Source organism: Benincasa hispida, chromosome 2, assembly GCF_027475165.1.
Source record: "Benincasa hispida cultivar pf3 chromosome 2, pf3_genome.v1.1, whole genome shotgun sequence".
Taxonomy (NCBI): Eukaryota; Viridiplantae; Streptophyta; class Magnoliopsida; order Cucurbitales; family Cucurbitaceae; genus Benincasa; species Benincasa hispida.
In genome coordinates this window covers 61,441,745-61,448,065 of record NC_143479.1, presented here as the reverse complement: position 1 = coordinate 61,448,065, position 6,321 = coordinate 61,441,745, and the positions used below count along the sequence as shown (strand labels likewise).

Sequence of the window (6,321 nt, the reverse complement as noted above, 5' to 3'; positions counted from 1 at the left end):
GAATATAATTAAAAAAATAAAAATTAAATTAAATTAAAATAAAATAAAATAAAAAAAGGTTCTCTCCGTTTTACACAATATAGACTATAGAAATAATATTTTGGGCGTGTGGCTGTGAGGTTTTCGTATATAGATAAAATATTGCAAGAAAATGTTGTTAAATTCTATTAATGATATATATATTTTGCAACAATCACAACTTATTAAGAATTGACATGATCAAAGAGGATAAGTTATAAATTTGGCTTTTTTGAGCAAAAATTTCAATTTGATTTTTATAATTTTAAAGATTTGACTTATGTTGTTTTAGATGTATTTTTAAATAAAGAAAAATGAATCAATTTATTTATAAATATAGTAAAATATCACTATTTATCAATGATAGATCGTGATAGACCGTGATAGACATCTATCCGTGTCTATTGTCATCTATTATCTACTGATAGATGTCTATTGTGATCTATCATTGATAGACAGTAACATTTTATTATACTTGAAAATATTTTTAACAATTTTATCATTTAAAACAATTATATGTGGTTTTATTATAATTTCATGCTTAGTTTCCTATTTATGAAATTTATGCTTATGTATTCATTGTTTCTTTTGCATGGTTTTCACATTTGTTCAAAAGAAACATTTGAATTCTTTGTAAAATCTCAAAAACAAAAATAATATTTTGAAAACTAAAAAAATAGGGTCTCGTTTAGTAATTATTTGGTTTATGAAATTTTAGCCTATTTTCTTTCAATTTCTTATAATTATTTGTATCTTTCTCGTGTACAATGGTTGAATTCTTAGTCAAATTAAAAAAAAAAAAAAAAAAATTTTAAAAGCTACTTTTTTTAATTTTCAAAATTTAATTTGATACTACAATAAATATGATTTATTTATAACTTTTTGATATAACCTTTTAAAAATAGGAAAACGAAAAAATGTAAAGAAAGAAATTTGGGGCGCGTTAAAAAATTCGAAAGTATCGCGCCACTAGCCTTATTTCTTTTCTTCATCTCTACACCCAAAACAAAAATCCTCTCTCTCTCAAATATCAGTCCTTATTTCTCATTGGAAACCCCACTTATAGTAAGCTTAAATCCTGATGTAGTTATAAATTAATAAACTTTAACTTAGTTGTCTGACTCGGGACATTGAAAAGATATGACAGCATATGTATCTTGTGTAGAAACCTGTGTCATATTCTAATTCTTGAAAACATATGGCATATCATGGTTTTTTTAAAAGTATCCATAAAAATATATAACAAATGAAGAAAAATTTGGAGATGAAAATAATGTCTATAAACTTAATTTTCGAAAACAAAAACAAAAAAATAAAATGACTATCAAACGGAGCTTAGTTTTAACTTTTTTTTAAAAAAAAAAATTTGGTAAAGCATTCAAAGATAAAACTATTTAAAGAAAATCTGAAATAACAAACACAAATTTCAAAATTAAAAAAATAAAATGATTATCAAACACGCTTTTAATTTTACATTATATCTTAATGTTTCATCCTCTATCTTGGTTCATAATTCACGATTGACTATTAAAAAAAAGGTAAACATTAATTTATATCCCTAAACTTTGTGGGTGTACTAATTTAAATTCTAAACTATAATTGTATCAATTTAAATCTTGAACTTTGAAAACTGTATCAATTTAAATCTCATACTAATAATTCTATTAATTTAAACCCTAACTTGAAAACTCTAAACTTTTACAGGTATATCAATTTAAACTCTTATTTTATTTGGATACATTTATGAAAGTTCATAGTTTAAATTGATATAGTTATAAAAATTCACGATTTAAATTGATACAACTATTAGTATGAGGTTTAGATTGATATAACTTCTGAAGTTAAATAGTATAAAATGATATTTGTCTAAAAAAATTTATCGAAATTGAGGGTAGAAATGAGTGAGATGTATGCATTTCAGTTTTTAAGAGTTAAAAAGAGGATAAAACAGATTGCAAAACTAAATTAAATTAAATTTTAAAAAATAAAAATAAAAAAAAAAGAAAAGAAAGAAAAGAAAAATAAAAAAATAAAAGAAAAAAAAAGAAAAAAAAATAAAAAAAGAAAAGAAAAAAAAAGAAAAAAAAGAAAAAAAGAAAAGAAAAAAAAAGAAAAAGAAAAGAAAAAAAAAGAAAAAAAAAAGAAAAAAAGAAAAGAAAAAAAAAGAAAAAAAAAGAAAAAAAGAAAAGAAAAAAAAAGAAAAAAAGAAAAGAAAAAAAAAGAAAAAAAAAAGAAAAAAAGAAAAGAAAAAGAAAAAAAGAAAAGAAAAAAAAAGAAAAAAAAAAGAAAAAAAGAAAAGAAAAAGAAAAAAAGAAAAAAAAATACGTCGCCTGAGAGATTCGAACTCTCGCGGGGAAACCCCATGTACTTAGCAGGCACACGCCTTAACCACTCGGCCAAAGCGACTGTTTGTTCAAAAAAATTAATAAATAAATAATATTCTTAAGTAACATATGAAAAAACCATGTTGTTCTTTTTTTCATTTTTTTAAAATAATTTTAAATTCCGAAAAGTTAATAAACAAAAGAAAATTTTTGCCCGTCTAATTTTTAAAAAGTTCAATATTTCAAACTTTTAACTTTAAAATTTAGAATGGAAAAAAATCAGTTTATACTTAATTAAGAAAGTTGTATCATAGATTTACAATTTTAAACTAACTATGAAATGAATTAATTTTAACCTTCTATTAAAATTTTATTTTAAATAAAAGTTTTACGTGTATACAAATTCTTTAAATGTATAGATTTAAAGTAATATTAGAGATAAATGTTTAGATCAAAATGGATAATTTCGATTTTTTCTTTAATTTGATATGTTTTTCATCTGCTCATGAAATGAATTAATTTTAACCTTCTATTAAAATTTTATTTTCAATAAAAGTTTTATGTGTATACAAATTCTTTAAATGTGTAGATTAAAGTAATATTAGAGATAAATGCTTAGATCAAAATGGATAGTATCGATTTTTTCTTTAATTTGATATGTTTTTCATCTGCTCATCTTCCTTTATTATTATTATTTTTTATTTATTTAAAAAAATTGCATGATAGGTTTTCTTGTTGATTTGGTAGGATTTTTTTGGAGAAATTTTATTTAGATTATCGTAAGTTGATTTAATTGGAAGCACATAAAGATAGTTATAGAACTTTATCACCACATCCTGATTCCATTTCTCTCTCTTAGATCACTATTGCTTGGACATTCACGCCACCACCACCCTCATCGTCGTCGATAAGTGGAGTGGGTTCAGGTTTTCATTCCTTTCTATCTCTAATTTTCTCACTTCGATTGTCTCTCCCTTGCAAATCTCATTTGTCATCATAGTTGGTTGTTAGATGATATATAATTAAATCTACCTTCACCCATCAACTTAAATTTTTGGGTCGATCGTTGACTTAAGATGATATTAGAACAGGTGGTCTAAGGAGGTCCCATGGTTAAGCCCCTTCAATGTAGTTTAAGCTTTTGGGTCAATTGGTGATACCCGTCACTCCTTCAACCGTTCTGTGCCAAATCTTCAATGTTGTCGTCGGTACAATCCGGTAGGGACCTCTAATGAATTTTTTTTCTCTCTCTCTATCTCTCATGGAGTTTTTTTTTTTTTTTTCTTTTTTTTTTCTTTTTTTTGACACATGTAGGCTTTAGAGATATTGTGGTGTTGAACAAAGGTGGGAGGTTGTTTTAGGTAATTTTAAGTAAGTGCGAAAAGGCCAATCTCTTTCGAGATTGCTGTAAATTGAATTTTAATCTTTGAAGTTTCATTATTTTATAAAAATATACACATGAAAATTTTCAATCAAAATATCCATTCCCCATGAAACAAAATGAACGATAATAATTTAGTTTCGTAATTATGAGAGTGAATTGAAAGACGAGGTTGCAACAACACGAAGAGTGTATATAATGGAACAGTTGACTGGCATGGTCATTCTTAATTTAACTTACAATTATGTGTAAGTTTTAGTTTACACCTTATATTTTAAACTCATTTGGTAACTTTTCTTTTTAACTTCTAATTCAATGATGTAAGGATGAGAATTGAATCATTACCGTTTGGTATAACAAGTTATTTCTTATCCATTGAAATATACTTAGATCACAGTTTTCTAAAATTAAACTTATAACAACACCACACCTAAATGTTTCTTTATTAATTTGTGCTTTAATAAAAAGCCTAATTTTGTAATATTGATTTATAAAAAAGCATAAGAGAGTAAGCATAATAACTAATGACATTTATCGCATTCTTAATTTTTTTAATATTACATTTAACATTAAAAAAATGGAAATTCGTTTCTAAAATTGACATTAAATGCAATAAATGTCTTTTAAATATGACTATATAAGTCTAAAACCTAAAGTAAAACTAAATGTTTTATATATATTAAAAAAATATTGGACCAATTGCAAAAAACCACTTCTAAAGTGTGGTAGTAATTACAATTATACATTTAAACTTTTAATTTTAAAAATTGAATCCTCAAACTTATATAAATATTAAAATTAATCAAATTAGACCTTCAAACTTACTAATTATATAAACTTTAACATTGGTATATACATTTATTTTAGTTTTTAGTTGAAATTTATCTAATATAATAGGATCATGATATTTTAAAATAATAATAAGATCATGGTGACGGTCAAAGGTAAGAAAAATTGATGACAACCAACTCAATAATTATTACACACGTCTATAAACTTATATTATTGATATTCACATAATAATTTTACTATGATTTTTATCTTTATTTAAATTATGTGTAACGTTAAGGAACCAGAGGAGGGAGGAAGAAAGATGATGAATATTTAAAGTCAGTTTAGAACTTTTAAATGAATTTCAAATCTCAATTAAATTATTTATATGCTTCAACAGAATTTTTTTTAAATAATATTTTTTAATATATAATGACAAAAATATGATTGAAGGGAAAGTATTTCCAAAAATAGGTTTTTAAATCGTGTAGCGGGTACACAATTAGCTCTAAATCGTGTACCGGGTACACGAGTCCCTACCCGTACACGATTACCTTAAGTCGTGTACCCGGTACACGACTTCCTCTCCGTTAAATTGCCGTGCCCACCCCTTCTTCTTCCCCACCTAGCTTTTTGCCTTCCGAAAGTTTTCTTCATTCAAACGATTTTGCCTTCTTTTGTTGCGTTTCTCTGTCCAAAATTCTGAAATCTTCCTCATTTTGCTTCTGTCTTGTGCATCCAAACGCCTCCATTTGCTTGTCATCCAAAATTGTTCGAAATCGTCCTCCATTTGTTTATCCGTCCAAAATCGTCCGAACGCTTCTGTGGTAAATTTTTTTATCTAGTTGTTTTTCAATATATAAGCTTTCTATATATATCATTTTGTTTGCATTTGGGCTGAACATTTGTAGTTTATGGATCGAAATATATGTATATATTTGTCTATTTGTTGGGCTTATTTTGTCTAATGTAGTTTATGAACTTAGAAATTAGATTTTGTTGGGCTAATTTTGTTGGGCTATTTTTGTTGGGCTATTTTTCTGGATGATTATATTTGTTTATTTGTTTGGCTATTTTTTTTATAATTAATTCGTTGGATGATTATGTATTTGTTGGGTTGAAGGTATATGTATATGTTTATAAATCTTAGATCTTATATGTTAAACTTAGATCTTATATTTTTTTTGTTTGTTTGGGCTGATTTATACTTAGAAATATATGTATGTTAAACTTAGAAATATATGTATTTGTTGGATTGATTTTATATGTATATGTTTATAAATCTTAAATCTTAAATCTTAGATCTTATATTTTTTTATTTGTTTAGGCTGATTGATTTTATTAAATCTTAAATCTTAGATCTTATATATTTTTTTATTTGTTTGGGTTGATTTAAATATATAGTTTATGAATCTTAGATTTGGACTGATTTAAATGTATAATATTTAGAGCTATATGTTAAACTTAGAAATTGGATTTTGTTAGGTTGACATATTAACATATTTTTTTTTGTCAACTATAATCGTTGAAAAAATCATAATAAAGGAGTTTTGAGTTTGAAAGAAGGAACATGTTCTTGCAATAAGTGGCAATCATTCAAGATTCCATGCTCTCATGTAATTGTAGTTTGTAATTAATTTGTATGACATACCTGCCACTTATGAATGTTACAAATTGTCCAATTTCAAGCGTTATTATGAAGGCCACTTCCATGCAATTCAACACCCAGATTATTGGCCAGAATTATCATTTACAGAAGTTCGTCCAAATGCGGACTTACTAAGAGAACAAGGTCAGCCAAAAAGTACGTGCATTCATAATGAAATG

General features: G+C 25.2%; 1 non-coding gene across 1 annotated transcript; it reads right to left on the bottom strand.

Moving 5' to 3' along the window:
- Nucleotides 1–2,342: 2,342 nt before the first annotated feature.
- On the bottom strand, nt 2,343–2,424 carry TRNAS-GCU (transfer RNA serine (anticodon GCU)). The gene has a single exon. It is a non-coding gene; the product is annotated as a tRNA-Ser (tRNA).
- Between the last annotated feature and the right edge of the window lie 3,897 nt (nt 2,425–6,321).